This window comes from Equus przewalskii, chromosome 1, assembly GCF_037783145.1.
Source record: "Equus przewalskii isolate Varuska chromosome 1, EquPr2, whole genome shotgun sequence".
Classification (NCBI taxonomy): domain Eukaryota; kingdom Metazoa; phylum Chordata; class Mammalia; order Perissodactyla; family Equidae; genus Equus; species Equus przewalskii.
Genome location: NC_091831.1, coordinates 52,918,787 through 52,941,781, shown reverse-complemented (window position 1 = coordinate 52,941,781; position 22,995 = coordinate 52,918,787). Strand labels below are relative to the sequence as shown.

Sequence of the window (22,995 nt, the reverse complement as noted above, 5' to 3'; positions counted from 1 at the left end):
TAAAAACATTGTTATGATTGGGGCTGTAGGGGAAAGAAGTTGGAGAACAAACCAAATGGTCTCTGTCGCAGACACAACTTGGGATGACTGCCAGCTCATAACAGTTCTCCCAGTGGGTATTGTGCAGCAAGCGCCTCTGTCAGAGATGATTCATCCAAGGGGAGATACACCTGCCAAGGTGGGCTAATTAATGGATCATTCTTCTGGGCATTTGAAACATAAATAGTGAGAAACAGATATAGAAGGCTGTTGGAGTAGAGCTGCAAGTTGTCAGAGCCTTAACAGGTCCAGAAATACCTATCTGGGGACCCTTCCAAATGCTCTGAGGCTTGGTTATTTAGCAACTCCTTTGATTCATCCATGCCCTAAAATATCCCCTTTTTACCTTAAGTCAGTCAAAAGGGGTTTCTATTGCTTGCCATTGAAACAACCTTAACTTATAGTGTCTTGACTTTCTCAATGTAGTTATCTACCAAGGCTGAGAGCATTTGGCCTGCCATGAGGGGAAGACCAAAGTTAATCCATTTCACCACACAGTGTCTGAGAGGCATCAGTTGTTTTTCTCCTCAGCTTCCAAACTTGACCCCCAACACAAGCCATGAACACTAAATCTCATTCACAATTAACATAACCATAAAAAGCCATTGTTACAGTATTTTTTTAAAATTCTATATATTCTGAAAACGTTTGTGGGTTCCATAATAAATGTCCCATTTTTGGTTTGCTTTATGTATATAAATTAATGTATCTTTCTAGAAAAGTCAATCCCTGTGTCCTCTTTAATCTGACCATCTATTGTTAAATGTTTTCAAAAGCAGCTGCCTTTTATAAATATATCTACCAACTGATTGAATTGTTGTTATACCAATTTTTCTTGTTTTACATGCAAAATGTTTTCAATCAAATGTTGGCTAATAGCTAGGCTGTTTGGAAATTAACAGTCCTAATAGCTGGGAACAACAATATGGGCATTTAAAGCTTAATTACTCCTTCAAGCTCATTGTGAGAAAATCAGGCTTTATTTATTAGGCTGATTCTGTATTCCTTGGGGTATTTCATCTTATTCTACAATATTCTCATTTTCTTCTTAAAAAAAAAATCCCAACCGTAATACAACAAAACAACGAGGAGGTCAAATCTTACAAGGAACGAACATGACATCACATAGGGAAGTGAGTCACTGTGCATCAGACTGGGAACTGAGTCAGGATTAAACTGACTCACATCTTTCTGGGCCAAGAACCAATTCTAGTTATATCATGCTGGAAAATGACTCATTTACTACCTTTATTAGCTCCCCTTAACATCAAATCAACTGCAAATTGGAATAGGTCTTATGAAACTCAAATGGCTCTGCTTGAGACATGACTGTCTGCTGGTACAAAGAGGATTTCTGTGTATGAAACTAACTGGTTGTGTGGCCGAAGACCTCACAAGCCCAGCCTTGTCAACAGTGTGTTGCACTTATCTGAGCTGACCACATCTAAACAAAACAGTATCCATAATCTTTGTAGTCTCTATACAGTAAGTGCATTTTTTTGATCATCTATTGGTTGATTGCAAATCAATACTCAAGTGTTTTTTTAAATGTTTGTTGCAGAAAATAATCTGAAAAAGCAATTACTCAGTTAGTACTTTTGTCAATAGAAGGTCAAAGTTCAGCAATAGCTAATATCACTCTTTTCTGCCCTGTAGTTACCTCTGCAACTAAACTGAGTATAACAGAAAGTTGCACTAACAAAGTATTTCAGTTAAAATTGGAGAAGAAGACAGGGAAAATTAGAGCTCCAAAATCATGAGATAATTCCCAAAGCATCTTAAATAAGTACCTTTTTAAGAACCATAAATATTATTTACACCTGGAAATCTAAAATGGATTCTTTTTTGATGTATGCATTGTTTTTAGCAGAATTCTCTAACTAGCTAATCTAGCCAGAAACATACAGAAATTCCACACACAAACCCAGAACTTCTGACAACACTGCTGCCACTCCCCCGTGTGACAATTGACTAGGACAGAACGGCAGCTGCTCCCTTTAGAGAGGACGTTTAAAGCTCTCTCCAATAATCTCCAGTTCTCCACAGTCCCCACTATTCCCTATTGTCTTAACCAGGTTCATTTCTCGTTACTTGCTTGATCCCTGGTAGGCATTTGAGTTTGCAACTCCTGATAAGCAAATTCCTAGCGTTGTTTTTACTCCTAAATATAATGAAAAGAAATAGTAAATTTTAAAAGAATATAGACATTTTGAAAGCTTACTCACATTGCAGCTTGGCCAACCTTGTTTTCAATTTTTCAATCAGATCTGTCTTTACTAAACATGTACTGAGCATCTTATTTGTGCAAGACAATGTGCTAGATGCTATACCTCAAGGCATAAAATACTGTCCTTGCCCTCAAATTGCTTGTGATGTAATTGGACTAGTCATAGAAGCATGTTCTTTACTTAAAATTCTATCTTAAAAAATATTAAAATGAGGCTCGGAGACTTTATATAACTTAACGAAAACTGCAGACACTAGAGCTTATCTTTCTCCTTCTAGGGACCTTTATTTTTCAATCAAAACATTGCAAAACCTAATATTTGAGTAGCACTATGTTATGGGGTATAAAATTTTATAGGGCACAGTCTTTATCCTAAAGAAATCTATATTCTATTAGGATTGCAAAGACATTAACCAAGTAATTCAAACATTTGGCAACATGTGATGACACGTGGAGCAAAGAACCCACCACAGCACTCAGAGATCACTTCCTGTGTGGGTGTCTGGAGAAGGCCTGATCCCACCTCTGAGGGTTTAGTCTAATCCTAAACCAAGGCTGTGAGCCAGCTGAAGAAGGGTTGAGGTTTTCCACAGAAAACCTACGTAGTTCTGACTAGTGGCCACAGGGAAGGTTTAAGCCAGGAAGTAGTGGTAGGATGGGAGGGAAGGGAAAGAAAAACAAAAAGGCCCAAAGAGAAACGAGCTTAAGCAGGTACTCCAAGAGCCACAGGCAGGCTCTGGCTAGATAAACTTCAGATTCTATAGTCCCTGCCCCTTGGATTTATAAACCTGCACAAAGATTTTGCCAGTGTTGGGGGTTAAGAGAACTCAGTTAGTCAGACAGTCACCTTCGATTGGGGGTCCTGAGCCTATTCACTATATGTTTCATTCTCCTCTCCCTTCCCCTTGCATCTCCCCTCCCCCATAATACTCTGATCTGTGCTGGGGGCAAAAGGGAGCTGAGCCCCACAGTTTGCTTTTCCTGAGCTCCAGAGTCACTGGCTGCCCTCTGTGACTGGCCAACACTGGCATGAGATTGTGGAGGAGATGGGGAGTGGGGAGAAACCTGAGGCCACAGTTCCCTCCACCTTGGACTGCTTCTCAGACGATGGATGGGTCTCTTCTCTGGCTTTAGCTCCTGCTGCACAGGGCTGTCTTGGTTCCCACCACTGCTAGGTGAGTCCCGGAGCTTTACCCGTAACTCTGCCTCCTTCACTTCGCTCTCTGGCAATAAACCCTTGTTTTGCTCCTGGCTTCTCCATCACCTGTGTAAATAATTCCTGTATTGAATTTCTTCTCTTGTAAATACTTAAAGTGGTTTCTGATTTCCTTGCTAGATCCTGATTGATACATATATATAAAGAATTGATATATTAAAACAGTGACTTGCTGAGTAGTGCAGTTAAGAATATTCAAGAGTAGAACACAGTTACTAAGTCTCTCCCCTTCCCAATATGCGGGACTTGCATAAATAACTATTCAAAGAGAAGATCTGTCTCACTAAGCTTCAGGAAAAACTAGGCCACCAGCTGAGTAGGAGCAATCGTAATATGAATCCATTGTCCTTAAAGTGTGTTCTAAGCAACCAAGTGCTCCACAGTTGCCGTATCATTGGCTTGCGATTTATGAGAAACTATGAGTATGTAATGGGCATGCAGCTCAGCCCAGAAACTTGGGGGTGCCAAGAGCTCTTGCAATTTTTGAGTTCATTTAAATTAACAGAAGAGTTAAAGAGGTAGTGAGAGAAGATAAAAGCAGAAATGTTTCTATTTTGTAAAAAAAGAGGAAGGCAGAGATGAAAGTCAGGAAGAGATGGGGTGAAAGGAGCTAACTCGTGGGGTCTCGAGGTCAGAACAGTGATGTACTCAAATCCCCATCATGGAACCAGGGACAGAAAGGAAATGAGCAAGGAGCCAAATGAGGAAGCAGACAAAGTGCTAGTTCCTCCTTAATTTAGTCTAAATGTCCACATTTTGGAAATATCGATACTCTCAGACAAATGAGAATTCAAGACTGCATTTCACAGTAAACAAAGAATGATTTGCTGATTGACTTTCTTAAAATACAAAAAGTTTCTCTCCTTTAACATATATATAAAGGATGGCTTACACACTAAATTTCTTCTCTCTCAGATTATAATTTAAGAAAAATTATACAAATTACACACACAAAAAAACATATGCATATGTAAAATGTATCTATATATACAAAATTATACAAATTATACAATTTCTAAGTCACTAAACCAGATCTTCTACGTCTCATCTTCCAGAGCCTGTTATTTTTTAGAATACAAACACACAAACCCTCCAAACACTTCTCAAGATATTTTTTAACAAATTCACTTTATTAATATAAATCAGGCTGAGATTCTTTGTATTCTATATTCACCTGCATTGTTCCACTAAAAATGTAATAAAAATGCAGGCACATGCTGCAAATATTAAATTAGAAAAACAGCTGTGCTTTTTACATTGTCTTGCCCTAGAAAAAAGGCACCCAAGACAATCCCAGCAGCTGGCATCCTCTACATGGTGTGCTCATTACCACAAGTAAATAAAGTCAGTAAATTACTGGCAGAGCACAGGGGGCCACGATGAGTCTAGGAAACAACCCTTTCATCAAACTCTCTGCACATTGTACATTGCCTGAGCAAAAAGCAAATAATGATGATCAATGGAGAATTAATATTTTAGTCAAAGAGGAATGGAGATGAATGCATACTATAAATTATTAACCAGCACTTGTACTCTGTCCCCTTGGCACAGCGTGAACTAAGCTTCTAAAGAAACAGGATACAGATCTTCTACTTACCTAGCAATATTTTCCTCAGCCAATGAATAATATTCATAAAGAGGCACACTTCTGAAATATTCAAGAGGGAAATTTATACCTGAATTTCTCTACCTTTCTGCAACAGAATGTAAGCAAAACATAAATATTTCCCTGTGTATAGTTATATAAACATACATGCATGTTGTGTCCCATGTCTATATATATTACTGTGCTGTGCAGGGAAACAATCATTGGGCTGGGAAGCAAGACTCATCAGGACCAGCCATGACACGTTAACCTCTCTGGGCCTCATTTTTCTCAACTGTAGAATAAGGAGTTGGATCACAGATGACATTAAAGGACGTTTTTAGCTTTAAAGCTCTCCATAAGGGCTTCATAATAAGCAAATAGTAGGAAGAACTAGGAGATAGTTGCAACGAGAGCTTCAACATAAAAATTAAAAACAAATATAAAAATTGTTCATTTCTTTAGGCCAATAAAATAGATACTGGCACAGGGGGAAATGAACATGTATATATAAAATCACATGCACATACAATCATATGTTGTTCCCTTAATGAAAAATAATAATAGCTGTTAACTAATAATCATACACTTAAGTGAAGACGTTTTATATTTGCATATCAGTAGCACACCACAAAAGTTACACAAGAAATTGTTAAATACTTAGCATTCAAAATTTGAGGAACAGTAATACTTGAAATATTGAGCAATAATAGACATGCAATTTCCTGGATATGCAATTCTACTAAACAAAAGGCAAGGCAGCATTCACTGTGTGCTGTAGGAGACCCTAAAATGAATGACTTGGAACCTGTTTGCCAACAGCCCACCACAGGAGAGAGGGGAACATGTGCCACTCTTAATACTAGGAATCAGGTCATGATGAGGTGACTTAGAGGAAGGTGTTCATTAGCTAAAGAGAACACAGGGCCAGGGCAGAGCAAGACCATGGAGAGAGACAGCCTTCTGATCCTTTAGGATTTGTTTTGAAAATTAAGGAGAAGCCTCTGAATCACTGCTGTGACACAGGCGAAGTCGATGTCAGAGCTTAGAAAAGTTGAGATCATCTAGTTCTATCCTCCCACCCTAGAGATAAAGAAGTTAAGGTCAGAAAGGATATGCACTCCGTCCTGCACAAGTATTTGGCAGAGTTAGACTAGAAATGAAGTCTTCTAACTTCCTGTCCGGCCTGCTTTCCCTCTCTGCTTCCCTTTTCTCTGTGTGGGTCCAAAACAAATTCTTCCCTGACTGACTTATGGCAAATGGTCCTCCTGGGATGAATAGAATATACTGTTACTTCTCCCTCCCTGAGAAGAGCCTCCCAAGCCATAAAGTTTTTCCCAAGCTGACTAATGCTTTGCTTGGTCAGAATTGTTTTTAAGCCATCATTCTAAATATCATCTCCCAGCTGAGCGATCTGGGAACCAAGCTCTTCATACCCACTGACTTTACTGTGTTGCTCCCAGAGTGGAAGAGCCAGCATGGCCTGTATGATGTAGGTCAGTGACTCACAGACAAAGCATCACACAAGGGAACAGCAGTGCTCTGAAGGACTCGGGGTTTGATGTTAAATGGGCTATAAATCTCTTTGGGTCTCAGTTTTCTTATCTGTTAAACAGGGACAAATATTCATTTAAATTTCCAAGATTACAGAGATAGAAAATAATTGTTAATATTTTTTTAAAATCTAGTTTCATAGGCACAGATTTGATTCTTCAAGTAGGAAGCAGATCTTAAAAATTACCCAGTTTATTCTTCCTTTTATGAGAGAATAAAAGGATCAGAAAGATCTTGATTTGTTCAGCATCACCCAGCTAGATGGTTCTAGAGTTGAGCCTAAAAACTGGGCCTTTTGACACACAGTTCAGCGCTTTGGACTCTATGCCGTATTGCTCACCCTATTCAAAGTGCTTTATAAATGTGACCATATAGAACATGTAAAATAATACACTCAGACTGAGTCTTGGTAAGACACAAGATGGCAGTCTCCTACACTACAAAGTCATAGTTAGCCCCTCCTTCCCCCTAAATTAATTGTGTTTCTCGTAAATTATATGGTAGGCCTTACCATATAATTTCAGATACAGAGACGGACTGGGAGTCAACTCTTACAACCCAACAATTTTGAGATGATCAAGCTGGGTCATGATGAGAGAGGAAGCAAGCAGAGGAAGGGCTGACTGTACAAACAGAGTGCTTTATAAGGCTGGAGGTTCACAGGCCATAGAGGCAGCACTGGCCCCTCCTCTTCCATTCCCTCTCAGCAAGGGGACTGAGTAGGCCTCCCTCTTGCCCATGTCCACACATACCACTTGAACTTTAGAGTACTTTATGGTGATTTAATTCAGGCTCCTAATCACGTGACAATACCTAGATGAAAATCACAGATGTGGAGAAACAGACCCAAAGCTTCAAGGTTTTAACTCTCCCCTGGGCCTGGTCCTTATTTGGTACTTGCCTGCAGGCTGCTCCACTCTAAATCCCTCAACCATAATATTCTCTTGAGGAATAAATTCTACTCTGCTAGTCCCTGCCATTTTCTGCAGAAAAGCGGTTTGAAACAACGTAACCGAAATGGTTTCTGGAGGAAACATCACCCAGAGCTCTGCTATTGGGGGAGGAGAGAGGAAGAGGGTGCGAAGAGGTGACGACAGGGTGAGCTGTCCATGGAGTTTCTGGGAAGACTAGACTAGTATAGGGTGGAAACGCCTGGGAGGAATTGAACTCTTTCCCGGTGTTAGGTTGGGCTCAGAGGCCAGAACGGCCTCTTAGGCCACTCTTCTCTGGACAAAACGACAGCAACATTTTAAAATAAGAAAAGATGGACTCTTCTCAAAGACAGGAGTTATTTCACAGACTTGAAATCAGACCACACGGAAGCTCCGTCTACAAAAATAATGGTTTTTCCTGACATTTTAAACAGCACAATTTAACAGCTCAATGTTTCATTTGACATTTAAGAAGATATCCATCTCCAAGAAGCTTATTGGCAAATCTTCGCAGTTCCCAGAATTAGCAAATGTAGTGTGCGTATGAACACATTCTACAGGAACCCAAAAGACTCTTTGAAAAGGAAGCCGGGGCCACTGAGAACTAGATGTTACCTACCCTGAGCAGGATCCGCCCCTAACCTCAGGCCCTGACAGTCCACCTCTTAAAAACCAGTTACCCTTTCTGTTAATCAGCCTCCTCATGACCAGAAGAAAGAAAAATTATAGTCTCGGATTTGTAAAGTATTGTAGCTGAGGAGATGGCTATACTACATAAAGAGACGTTAAATTACTTGGTGCACCCAAGGGAGAAGCAGATATTGAGGAATGAGATTTCCTCAGTTGGAATTGTGGCTCCTCTGCAGGTTACAAGCTGTACGACCTTGGGCACATTACTAAACCTCTCTGTAATCTGGTTTTCTCACCTCTAAAATGAAGATAATATTAGTATCTATCTCATTGGGTTGTTAAGATGACTAATGGGCTAATATTTGTAAAGTTCTTAGAACCACCTAGCAGAGTAAGTGCTATACAGTTGACTCTCAGTATCTTTCTGCAGGACATTGGTTTCAAGCTCGCCTGCCCCCTAGCCCTGACGCCTCATACCAAAATCCATGGATGCTCAAGTCCCTTGGTTGGCCGACCTTCCTTATCTGTGGGTTCCGCATCCGCAGATTCAACCAACCATGGATCAGAAACAAAGTAGTGCTACACAGTTAGTTGAATCTGCAGTTAGTTGAATCTGCGCTTGCAGAACTCCCGGATATAGGGGCCAACTATATAACAGTTTATTAGAAAATAATAAATGACATGTATGTATTGACTTTTTTCAAATCAGTTGTGTACTGATTCTCACTGTATGTGACCCAAGCCTAAATCAATGTATCACATTTCACCTGGCCTCTGTGATTGCTTGGTAGATGGCACATAGTCCTAATCAGAGCAAATAAGGTGAGAACAGTCTACTTCTGGCACCCCTGGGTCTTTTCTACTGAACTTGAATCTGAGAGGATAGAATCTGGTGCTGCCACCATTTTTCAATTAAAGAAAGAAACTGTTTGAGAATAACAGAGTGAAGCAGATCCATGATGGATAAAATGGGTTCTGTTGACATTGTTTGAGCTGCTGGATCATGGGATGCCTGAAGCTGAACTTTCCCCTAGACTTCTTAATCACATGAGCCAATAATTTTCTCCTTTTCCTTAAACCAGTTTAGGCTAGGTTTTGTTGTTGTTGTTGTTTTTGTTTTTTTAAACACTTGCAACTGAGATAAACCAAACTGGTACAACTCACAATGTATCTCAGGCCCATAGTAAATATCATAGCAAAAAAAATTATAGGCTCACTAGCATTTAAAGTGTCAAGTTCTGGTTATGTGATTTTTAGCAGGTCACTTAAATTTTCCAGGTCTCAGTTTCCTTATCCGAAAATTCAGAAATTTAACTAAACAATCTTTATGGACCCTTCCAACTCTCAAATTTTATGATCATGCCTTAAATTAAGGTCTTCTTGGCTACCTTCAAGATTGCTTTTAAGTTCACTTTTTCCACTCACTACAAAGCCAAGAAGAATAATTCCGAAAGAATGGTGTGTTTGTTTTTTGGTTGTTGGGTATTTTTAGGGCAGAGAGTGGAAGGGAGTGGAGGAGAGTTAATCTAATGATGGCTTACATGAGTTTTCAACAGCTTTGCCTCATTTCATGCATCATAATTGGTATTATGCACCTACTTTCATCTAGGAAAGACACTGGTTAGGTTAAAAAAAAAACTTTTAAGAAAGTTGCTAGTCCAGAATGAAGCAGAGAGGTATGGTAGTTCTCTGCAATTAGCAATAAAGAGCTGAGCCCAGAAGAGATTGTCAAGCCATCATCTACCGTGATATATATCCATTCCTCTTCCCCTTAGCCCAACAAATTCTACGTTATCCCAGAATGATTGCTATTTCATGTACTTATTTGTATAAATGGGGAGGAAAGAGTAAAGAACTGTAATACTCAATGCAGAATATATTTACAGAATAAAAGATAGTATGATAAACCCTGTTAACTACAGAACATTTAGCAATTAAACTCAATTATTCAGAACATAATTGACGATTGGAAGAGGAGAGAAAAGGACCATTTCTGAGCAGCTTAGATAGATATCTTCTCATCCAAGAACTAAAGATCATATGCGTGATTCATAAGAAGGATCTTCAAACTATTCAACTTAATTTTAGACATAACTCTAAGAAGCCAATAGCCTCATTTCCTAGGCCACCACAAATCAGAACATCTACTTAATAAGGGAGGGAGGAGAGGTACTAGAAATGGACTCAACTGGCAGCCAACAGAAAGACAGGAGGCAGAAGAAGTGTAAAACGCTGATATAACTTAAAATGAGAACCACAGCAGTCCAACGTCATTTACATACACCTCAATAACACTTGCTGAAGTGTATTTATTTTTATTTAACAAACATAGAAATAGTGCTTATTATGTGACAGGCACTATTCTAAGCGTTCTACACATATTACCTCATTTAATCCTTATAATAACTCTGTAAAGTTCAAAGGAATTAAATAACTTGCCCAAGGCCATACAATTCATTATTGGTAGAATCAGAATTCAACCCAGGCAATCTAGCTCCTGGGCCCATTCCCTTCACCACCACACCATGCTGCCACACCTACCACCGCCATCCAGCCAGCATCAGAACTGCTTTTCACTATTCATGACAACGGCCATTAACAAATGTAGAATAGATAACCAACATATTCTGTGCAATAAAGCCAAGAAGCGAAAAATTCAGTGTAAAATATTTTCTTCCAAAGTAATGATACTAATACTACTAATATCATAGCATTGGCCTTTGAAAGTAAAAACTTAAGGGGCCGGGCCAGACCAATGGTGTACTGGTTAAGTTTGCACACTCCACTTCAGGGGCCTGGGTTCATGGGTTCGGATCCCAGGTATGGACCTACACCACTCATCAAGCCATGCTGTGGCAGTGACCCACATACAAAATAGAGAATGATTGGCACAGATAGTAGCTCAGGGACAATCTTCCTCAAGCAAAAAGAGGAAGATTGGCAACAGATGTTGGCTCAAGGACAATCTTCCTCACCAAAAATGAATAAATAAATAATAATAATAATAAAACTAAAAATAAAAACTTAAGGTATCTGGAAGTCCATTAACCTGAACCTCCTCATTCCCTGTTAATAACAGGTCAGTAAAATAGCAACGTTAGATTTCAAATTCTTTCCATTCTAAGCAACAAACATTATCTTGAATCTCTATGTTGAAATTTGCTTACCCTACAAAGCCTTTAAATACCAAGGCAAAAAACCACAGTCAAAGGAGAGAAATCATTAATTCGCTGTCACAGAAAAAGTTGTGGGAGGCTTAAAACTCAATCTCCACCTGGTAATGAGATTTATGATCATCAGAAGTGTTTTTCTAGGTAAAATATTAAACCTATCATAACTAGCAATATAATTTAAATACTTAGGTTTAGGCTATGGGAATGAAGAATATGATGGAGAATATGATAAAGGATAAGAAAAAGTTTTGGTCCCAGTCATCTCTTTCTTTATGGAACAAATAACTTCTTGGAATTCTCTGGAACATTTTTGTTCACTCGTCATATTTATACCACCTCTTTTACCCTTGTATTAAATTTCACTTCTAAGCCACTAATTGTAGGGTTGGCCTTATCCAATGTTTTAGGAGTAGCTGTGTGTATGTGTGTCTATGTGTGCATGTCTACACATGAGAGAGAGCGAGTGAGAGAGAAAGAGAGAGTTTACATTGTGTGTGGCCAAAGCAAGAACTATTTACTTGTTTAAAAGAAATATCAACAATGTGCATGCCAAGACAGCAGCCAAAGGAAGAGGAAGCCCAGTACTGGCTATAGAAGCAAGCTAGAGAAAGTAGAGCCAAAACAATCAGGCTGCAAGAAGGAAAGACGACAGAAACAATGAAGCTGGTGAGTGTCCAATGCTGAGAACATTTAACCTTTCATTATTATCGCGTATGGATTTCCTGTAAATTCTTCAAGACCCAAATTCCACCCACAATTCACACATGTGAACTGAGGACCTGATTCTAATATATAAGTACTGAATTCTTCCTTAAATTCACCTCTCCTTACTTTATCCGTAATTTTGAATTTACATGAGAAGCTTTATACTTCATATTTCATACTACTCTCAGTCAGTATTTTTGGAGTTGACTCTTACAAGCCCATAGTCTTTCTTGAGCAGTGACTATTTCAGAAATTTGTGTGAATTAACAGGATTCAGTTAATCACGTCTTTTCAAGCACCTTAGAACCATTGGTTCATGCAAGGCTCTTCTTTCCACCACCACACCCTTTGTTCCTTCATCTCCATGCTCAATACCAGCCCCATCTGTGGCACCTGATGTCTTTAATATATGTATTTGAATATTCACTTATCTTTGTAAAATGTACACTATTTTGTGTTAAAAATAAATGTTTATAATCTATGTAACTGGTATTATTCTATAGAAGTGATTGTTCCTGTTTTTTTCACTATATACTAATTTTTTAGATCTATTTGCACTGCAGGGAGATGTACAAAAATATCCAGAGAAGCATTGTTTGTAATAAGAAAAAAGGCAACAACCTAAAAGTCCAAACAACAAAAGAACATAATAAGTTATAGTATAGTCAAGTAATGGAATACTGTATGGCTGTGAAAATAAATGAACTAGAGCTAAATGTATCAACATGGATAAAGTTCGCAAAAATAATTTTAAATGCAAAAGAGGAATTTACAGAAGGATGCTTACAGTATGATTCTGGGTCATAATTTGGTGCTTGTAGTAGTTAAGTAATATCCCGTGGTAATCATGCACCACAAATTACTTATCCATTCTCCTGGTGTGGTTCCCTAGGTTACTTCCAACTCTTGCCACCGCTATGGATAATGCTGGGATAAACATTTTGATATATCAGTCCTCTATAAAAAAGTTTTCTAAATCACAAACAGTTTCTAACACTTTCTTTCATCACCGAGGACCCTACATTGAAAGAGGTTAAGAATTTTGTAGCCTGCATCTGAAGAAGAGAAATCATCATGTTGCAGAAAAGTAGTTACTAGCAAGGGCAGGACCAAGACTAGTTCTCTCAACTCTCAGACTACATGCTCTGGCGCACTTAACATATTTACCAGGTGTATAAGATACAATCTTTTAAAATTAAGTATTTTTCATCACACAGGTATTTAAAGTGGGTATTGAAGTGGCTTGTCCAGGTAAATTCAATATCCTATATCCTAGAAATCCTAAGTTCTGAATATGTTACTATATTCTACTAACTCATAAAAAGAAGAAAATCACAAGCTAAGAGGAAATATATTGGCATCAGTGTGCGCTGGTACATAGTAGGCTGCAGTTATGTAATGGGTTTAAAACTAAAATGTTGGGAAGTAACCCAAACTCTACTTCCGACCAGCTGTGTGCTTTGTTATTTTTGTTAAAAAAGGTTTCAAAGGGATGTGAGTCTGGTATCTTTGGGGAAACGTTCTGTGCTTCTGAGCTCCACCACCCGGGGAATGGCCTCATTTGTCATTTTGCATCTTCTGCATTAGGCCCTCTACAGAGCAATTGAACAGAGTCATTTTTGGAACTGTCGGTGGGAGGCTGGAGCGATAGAATGCAAATAGCTGCTTCTCCTTACTTCTATGAGCCTCTGTTTCCTCGTCGAAAAACAAGGGAAAGTCTGGTATGTAACAGACAATGAATAAAAGGTATTATTTTTCCTTATCTTTATTTTTAGCTAAAGTCCATGCATTCCACTATACATGATAGCAAACATGCTTTTAGTCTTTTGTTATGACATGAAAATTAAATATAGGTGCCTTTATTTTCTGTATTATATTGCTTCTTACAATTAGTGAAATAATGTGCATGATGTGTGCAGAAGTGGATTTCCCATGAAGCTGATGAAGCCACAAATGCTGATTGTTGCTGGGAGCTACAGAGTGTTCTCTGTGGGGAAGGAAAGGCAGACTGTGCTTGGAAACATCAATACAATAGTCTCCTCTTATCCACAGGGGGTACATTCCAGGACCCCGAGGAGCTGCCTGAAACTGCAGATGATACTGAACCCTACATAGACTATGTTTTTTCCTATACATGCATACCTGTGATAAGGTTTAATTTATAAATTAGGCACAGTGAGAGATTAATAACAATAAATAATAATAAAATAGAACAATTATAACAATAAACTATAATACAAGTTATGTAAATATAGTCTTTCTCAAAATATCTTATTGTGCTGTACTCATCCTTCTTTTGATGATGTGAGCTGATACAATGCCTATGCAACGAGATGAAGTGAGGTGAATGACATAGGCATTGTGACGTAGCGTTAGGCTACTATTGACCTTCTGACAATAGTCAGAAGGAGAATTATGTGCTTCCAGACCATGGTTGACCGAGGGTAACTGAAACAGGGGAAAGTGAAACCATGGATAAGGGGGGAACTACTGTGTGTATGTCACTGGTAAACTGCCTAAAGAGATCTCAGAGGAAAGGGACTGGAATCTCTAAATCTTCAGTAATTTGTTGTGATTTTTTTCTATTCTAAATAAACAGTCCCTTTTATATTTAATTTTATATTTGTGATTCTGTGTGCTTCTTTAAAAAAAAAAGCCCCACCCAACTGAATTACTATAGACTCCATAAAACCTGGACCTGCCCATGAATATTTGTACAATATTTCAATTTAGCAATATGAGAAAAGCGTATAGATAAATCTCAATTCACCTAGAAGAGTTTTCGGGGGCAGAAGGGGTCCTCTTCTTCCAGTAACTTCCAGAAAAAGTTTCTCTTCTGTCTGGACCTTAGCTTTCTCATCTTAAACATGCAGATTTGACTGGCTCCACTAGATCCCTTCCAACTCAGAAAATCCTGACTCATATCTGTCTTGCCATACATAATATTTTCCCATAAATAATATTTTAAAGGCTGTCCATAGCAAATCCTCATTTTAGAAATGTTAAGTCTTCAGTCCTTTGAATAGTTATACCCACCCTCCTAAGTATTTATTTCATAAATGTAAATGAATGAATATAGTTCTTAAAATAAAGCACGCTAGTTAGAGCATGTCACTCTAGAAGGAATTTGCTTTATAAGGGCAGGGACAGTTCTTCCAGCGGTTCTAGTTCAAACTGACCACGACAAAACTAGACGCTGATTGTCGTTTACATCGCTACTCAAAATAATCCATTCTGAAAGAGGAAGAGGGATTTTTACAGTCCCAATGAGACCAACTGAAATCTTTATGTAAACCAAGTTGTTTTAGAAAGTATGAACAAAATAGATGAGACACTTAAGAGAAATCAATCATTATTGTCCCTCTTCTGAGCTTAGATAGTTGACAAAATCTGAGAAGACTTTAAAAGGAAAACAAATTGACAAGCCAATTTAGGCCTCAAACACAAGAATAAAAAAAGTCAGGGGTTGGAGACATTCCTTTTCCAGTGGTGAATTCTACAACATACTGCTGCTTCCTGGGCACACAGGGTAGGTTGTTGGAAATATGGCAAAACAGGTATGATGGAGTCAGGATTTTCTGAGTTGGAAGGGAACTTATGGAATCAGATTTACATGTTTTAAGATGAAAAAGCTGAGACCAAGACAGAAGTGTGACCTGCCCAAAGCCACATACCCAGATAAAGCAAAACTGAGGCTAGACCCTGTGGACCACAAGCCTGGTACAATTTCTCCCTCACCAATCTGAGTTTGCAGAATCATTTGGAGTGCTTTCCTGCCTCGGTACCCAACTGGGAGCTTATGATACAAAACATGGAGCAATTTTTGCTCTACCCAATATTAAATTTTTTCTTTTCTTTTTAGGAAAGTTAGCCCTGAGCTAACTGCTGCCAATCCTCCTCTTTTTGCGAGGAAGGCTGGCCCTGAGGTAACATCCATGTTCATCTTCCTCTACTTTATACGTGGGATGGCTACCACAGCATGGCGTGCCAAGTGGTGCCATGTCCGCACCTGGGATCTGAACCGGTGAACCCCGGGCCGCCCGAGCAGAATGTGCGCACTTAACTGCTGTGCCACCGGGCCGCCCCCCAATATTAAATTTTATGATAAAGTTACAGTAATTAAGATAGTAGATATTGATGCATAGCTAGACAGAGACTCTGGAACACAATGGGGTGCCTAGAAATTAGACCCACACACATATGGAATCTTGATGCATGAAAGTGATGGATACGTAGAGTAGATGGTAACAATGGCCAATCAATAGTGCTTGAACAAATGGTTATCCATATAAAAAAAACTGGATCATTACTTCAAACTCTACACAAAACAACAATTCCAGGCCCATGAAATATAAAAAAATAAAACTACAAATTGTTTAGAAGAAAAATAAGGGAATGTGTTTATGACATTGGGATAGTGAAAGATTTCTTAAACAAATCACAAACCATAAAGGAAGAGATTTGTTAATTAAGCCACATTTTTAAAATGTGTCAAAAGACACATAATATATTTATATAGGTATATTTATTTGTAAAAATTTATTGAACTGTACCTTTAAGATTTGTGTACTCTATTTGTATCTATTCTCCTTCAATTTTTTTAAGTTTACCAAAAACAAGATACTACAATAAAAGTGACGAGGCAGGCCACACTCTGGGTAAAGATATTTACAACACCTGTAATCAACAAAAAATTATTATTCAGAATATATAAATTACTTCCTCAAATCTAGGAAAAAAGATGAATACTCAAATAGAAAAATATGCAAAAGATATGAACAGGCAAGTCATAGAACAGGCATCCTGAATGGTCAATAAACGTGAAAAGATGTTCAGCCTCACAGTCACATATAAACGAAAAGGAAAATCATGAGAAAACATTTTACACACATTTAATTAGCAAACTTTAAAAAGTCTGATAAAACCAAGTATTAGTGAGAATGTAGAGTACCAGAAACTTCTATACATTGCTGGTGGGAGTAAAAACTGGTAAAAATTACTTAGACAATTTTGGAAATATCCATTAAGTTATACACAAACACCATAATCCAGCAATCCCTCTCTAAGTAAATACCAAAGAAACTCTTTTGCATGTTCACAGGGAGATGGGCAAAAATATTCATAGAAGCATCATTTGTAATAACAAAAAAGTAAACAACCTAAAAGTCCAAACAACAAAGGAACAGACTAATAAATTGTAGTCTAGTCAAGCAACAGCATACTGTATGGCTGTGAAAATAAATGAACTAGAGCTATCGTATCAACATGGGTAAATTTCACAAAAATAATGTTAAATGGAAAAGAATAATTTACAGGGCGAGCCCCATGGCCTAGTGGTTGGGTTTGGTGCACTCCACTTTGGCTGCCCAGGTTCACATGTTCAGATCCCGAGTGCAGACCTACACCACTCATCAGCCATCCTGTGGTGGAGACCTATGTATAAAATAGAGGAAGACTGGCATGGGTGTTGGCTCAGGGCTAATCTTCCTCAAGAGAAAAAAAAGAGGAAGATTGGCAACAGATGTTAGCTCAGGGTGAATCTTCCTCAGCAAAAATAAAAATAAAAAAGAAGAATTTACAGAAGGATGCTTACAGTATGATTCTGGGTCATAGTCTAGCTTTATCCTCACGGAGAGTTTACCAAAGCCCTTTGGGGAGGCAGCAGGCCAGGCCGTGAGTGAGTTCTGAGAAACACTGGGCTCACCACAACTGGGACATTTGGCAGGGCATAGCATGGACCAGGTACTGGACATCAGGCAGGAACATGGTCTGTATTTGCTGCTTCTGATCGCACCTTGGCTAACCTCCAGCTCTCAGGAACAGGTCCAAGGAGAACATATATCTGGAAGAAACGAGAGTCCTTAGCTGACCCAAGCAGGAAGAGAAGAGGTGGCACTTCCTCTGCACAGGACCCGAGAAAGCCAAGTACAGATAAGCACAGGGCCAGGCTCACCCAGCCATTTTTAGGTCAGAAAGTCAATGACACACATGCCTCTGAGTCACATTGCTCCAATCTGGACTTTAAGCTTCATGTACAGTTGTCATCCTGGGAACTCCCTGCACCGTCATCCCGGGGAGTCCCTGCCTCTTCCCCCTGAGTTGTGTAGCCTGTGTTTTATATCCTATGTCTTGCTCTTTCTTCATTTACTCATTCATTTCGGTGGAACATCTCATTCCACAATTTTCCAAGGAATTATTTTTGAGAGATAAATGTTTTGAATCTGAAAATGTCTTGCCTTGACACTTGATTAATAGTTTGGCTGAATACAAAATTCTAGCTTAGAAATCATTTCCTTCAGAATTTTGAGAGCATTTCTCCGCTGTCTTCTAGCTTCCAGTGTTGTTCCTTAACGTGAATCTCTTTCAATCCTTTGTGCTGAGAATTCACTGGGCCTTTTCAATTGAGAAAGCTCATGTCTCTCAGTTCTGAGAAATGTTTTTGAATCACCTTGCTGCTAATTTGCTCCCTTCCATTTCCTCTCTTACTGCTACTTCTTTTATTCAGATTTTGGAATTCCACCCCTGGTTCTTTATTTTTCTCAATCTCTCTCTCTCTCATTTTGTTTTTATTTTTTTTTTTGGTCTACTTTCTGGGACAATTCTTCAACTTTATCTTGCACTGCTGTTGAGTTTTCATTTCTTTTATCATATTTTAAATTCCCATGAGATTTTTTGTTTTCTCTTAATGTTGCTTTTTATAGATTTCTATTCTTATTTCATGGACACAACATCTTCTCCTAACTCTCAGAGGATAATAATGATCGTTTTCTTGAAATTATCTTTACTCTGCATGGCTACCATTTCCTTCAAGATGTATTTTTTCATTTGTTTATTTAGTTTCTAGGTTTTACGTTAGACACTCTCCTTGAGTATCTGTAGTCTTTGGTTATCTGCTCATGTTTAAAGGTGAGAGGGGACAAGCTGACTGGAAGTTCTGAGCGTGTGGGTGAAGCTTCACTGTACAGTGGGAAAGGGGGCTTCCATGTCAAGTGATGTGGCTGGACCTTCTGTGGGAAACCTATGATGCAATATCTTTAGGTTTTGCTCCTTCACTCATCAAATTCCCCAGACATGTTTCTTTCACTCTCCTGCCTGCAGAGGAAGGCTTGGCTGCTTGTATTTGGGGAGCTGAGTGGGAGAAAACAGCTAGGGGGGTTCAGCAATTAATACATACATTTATTTAATCAATCTCTTCTTTCAGGTACAGTATCCACACTCTCAATCAGTTGTGCCTGGTTTTCTCCAGTTCGGACACTTGGTGTTATCATCTCCAGAGAACAAATGTTCACAGTTCTGCCGTGGTGGTAATGGGGGGCCTCTGGATCTGAAGGCTTCTTACCAATCCTCTTAAGCCTTCAATCGGTCCTCTTTAGGTTAACCCCTGCTTCTTCTCTCCCCTGCATCCCTGATGCCACCAATTTTGAGGCTTTTCAGGATTGTGTGGTGTAAATCCAATTGGTTCTCGTCTTTTCCCAGTATGGGTTTAGGATCTGGCTTTCTCAGGTTTACTAAGTCAATTCTCACTCATGCATCTGTTTTTCAACTTCGAAAATGCTGTTGCTGTGGATTTCCCTTGGCGTGTGAAACAAAATATAAACTAAGCTTGGATGTAAAAAGATGAGATCAACTAGGAAGCGTCTGCTATGTGTGATTTGTAGGTAGGGTCTCGCTGTTCAGTTTGGGGAGACAGTCATATTCTCAATTTTATGCCCTCTATTAAAAATTCCTCCGTGTGTAGCTCAAGTGGGAGTTCAGGAGGAACTAAAATGATATGTGTGTATTCAAGCCCCCATCCTTACCTGGCAGTTTAAATATTAATATAACTACTGTTTAATTCCTTATATCTTTTATATTTCTTATGTATCACAGAATTAATGAAAAGTTTGAGAAACTACGCTAAAGTCATGAAGTTTAGAGAGAGGCATCATCCTGCCTCTCTATACGCAGATATCTTGAAAATTTCATCTAAGTTTAGACAGGGCAGAATTAAAGAGCTTGAGACCATAAAGTACAACTCTCTTCCCCTTGTTTTCAAGAACAAACTGTCGAGGGAGCTGACGTGATTTGTTCATGAACATTTGTAGCAGAACTAGAATTATTAGTAAAATCTCCTGATTATGGGTCAAAGTTCTTTTGCTAGGTATCGAGAGATCTCACTTTAGTGTTTTTTCGGAATAAACTAAACTGTTTCCCCAAATATTCAGTTATTCTGTTTAGTGTTTTTCCTTCTGATAAGATTCAAATCATTCGAATTTCTTAAAGGTTCCACCAATCACATCATAATCAAGAGGAACTAAATTTACACACATCATTTGAAACAATCAACCAACCAGATATTTTTGTGTGAAAAATCTATTTTTAAATATGTAACAAAATGGGAAAATCTTCATCAGTTTCTCATGGTTGGTTAATCCAGACTAGCTCAGATCTCTTCCTTCACATTATCACTTAACTAGTGAGATATATCTATAAAGACACGGTTTGCCAAGAAAGACCTGGGTGTTTCACTTGGTCTGGGGCACTAGATGTCAAGTCACACGCTTTCATTGTGTCTACAGATGTCTTCAATTTTATACTCAGACTTAGATTTCCATTCTCATGGGTGATGTGTTGCAACGTCCACGTCGCCTTGGGAACATAGCCATCTTAGGGATTCAGGAAGCACACACCCAAAAAAGGATTCAATTATGAAAGTTCATTCCATTTAAGCAAAGTTGGTTCCCTGCCTCTTCTCCTCTGCAAGCTAATGTGCACAATAGCTTATATGGTAATTATGTATTCATTTTAAGACTTCAAGAATTGGGGACTCAGCCAGATTTTTCAAAGCAAAGAAAATAATCAGATAGTTTTAAAATCCCAGAGTTTTAAAATTCTGCCAAATAACTCCATAAAAATGTCTAATACACACACACACACACAAACTGAGCTACTGGGAAAGTATTTCTGAATAAATGAATCTTCCAGAATGTTTTCACTTATTATCCTTTTTTTCCACAGAAAATTTTAAAAATCCACTTACTCACTTTCACTCAAGAATCTAAACAAAATTTGTAAATGCCTGCGTAGAAAGCAGATAGGACAAGCAGAGGAAGATTCCATTCCTCAGACAGACTTTTAAACTAGCAGCAGCAGCAGCACTATCCTCAAATGCACACCATTCTCTATTGATTGTGTTAATGGATCTTAAATATTCGATTGTTTGAGATTAAACATAATGCTAGAATCTGAAGCCAGAATGCAAGATGATTTGCAGATCCTTGATTTGTGATTTTAAATGTTGGCACAAGGTAACAACTGACAGGGTTTTATTTTTACCTGTGCCCGGCGTGGTCCAGAATCACTTGATGCAGTGAAGGAGGGTAAGTGGTTGGAGAGGAGCTGCCTGCCATTAAATTCATCTGCTTCTCAAAACCAGCAGGAAGAGTTGAGAATCCTGCAAACTCAGCCTTGTGCTTTCTCTTAGTTCAGTCTCTCAGGTTCAGCCCAGTGTCCCCAATCCCCATCCTTCTGGGAATGGAGAAAATATTCCTTTCCCGAGAGCCTTATGTCCATTATGAAGGAAAAACAAAAACCAGGGGAAAACCAGATATGTATCTACACAGACTGGCTCCTGCCTGTGTTCTTCCTCTTCCACATCTCCACGTTCCTGTAAGGGAGGAAACCAGAAATAATAGCTAATAGTTACGAAGCATGTTCTACATCCTAGGCTCTTTACATATGCTGTCTCATTTAATCTTTGCACGCACTATAACATGGAGACCATTATTATCCCTGTCTTACACATGAGAAAATTGATGCTTTGGAAATTAAGTAACTCTCCCAAGGTCACTCAGCCAGCAGATGGTGAGCTGGAATCAGGTCCTGACAGCCTAAATCCAGAATCATCACACTTATTCCATCATCATTGACTGAGAAAGAAACACCTCATAGCAATTGCTAGAACAGCTTCCTCCAGTATCAGTGGCCTAGTTTTCATTAAACTATAAAAGTGTTCCCTGGGGCCAGCCCAGTGGCGGAGTGGTTAAGTGCACAAGTTCTGCTTCGGCGGCCCGGGCTTTGCTGGTTCAGATCCTGGGTGCGGACGTGGCACCGCTTGGCAAGCCATGCTGTGGTATGTGTCTCACATATAAAGTGGAGGAAGATGGGCACGGATGTTAGCTCAGGGCCAGTCTTCCTCAGCAAAAAAGAGGAGGATTGGCAGTAGTTAGCTCAGGGTTAATCTTCCTCAAAAAAAAAAAGTGTTCCCTGTTTTACTAGTGGGCCCCATGTTGAGACTAATATAGATCCTCTATGAAAGAATTATCTTGTGAAAAATAACTTTGGTGCATAAATCATAATAAAGTATTTTTCTTTTTAAATCAACTTGATTGAGGTATAATTTTTGTACAAGAGGTGTCTTTTATATGTACCAATATGATTTTCGACAAATGTGCAGACCTGTGTACCCTCATTCCAGTCAAGATATACAGTATTTCCATCATCTTAAGAAATTCCCTTTGCAGAAAAGAAATTCTCTTTTGCAGTCAATCCCCCCATAACCCCTACAGTTAGTCCAGGGAACCACTGATCTGCTTTTTACCATTATAGATTAGTTTTGATTGTACCTGCTACTTCAGATAAATGGAATCATATGGTATGTGCTCTTTTGTGTCTAATTTTATTAGTTTGGCATGTTTTTGAGATCTATCCATTCTTTTTATTGCTGAATAGTATTCCACTGAATGACAATATACCAAAATTTTTCATCCGTTTACCTGTTGACAAACATTTGCACGTTTATGTTTGGGCTGTCATGAATAAAGCTGGTAGAAACATGCATGTATAAGTCTTGGAGTGGAATTTTCTGGGTCATATGATGGATGTGTGAGTGTTTCAGTTGTTCCATCTCTTTACCAACACTTGGCATAGTGGTTTTTTTTTTCTTTTTTTAAAGA

General features: G+C 38.7%; 1 long non-coding RNA gene across 2 annotated transcripts in view; it reads left to right on the top strand.

Moving 5' to 3' along the window:
- Window positions 1–22,995, top strand: part of LOC139074167 (uncharacterized) — a 48,616-nt gene that overhangs the window by 11,372 nt on the left and 14,249 nt on the right. Inside the window, exon 2 of one of the 2 annotated variants that reach the window (XR_011523698.1) lies at window positions 13,649–13,782. This is a non-coding gene — a long non-coding RNA (uncharacterized lncRNA). Of the gene's footprint in view, window positions 1–13,648; window positions 13,808–22,995 lie in introns of both variants that reach the window. The other variant, XR_011523699.1, reaches the window with a different exon arrangement.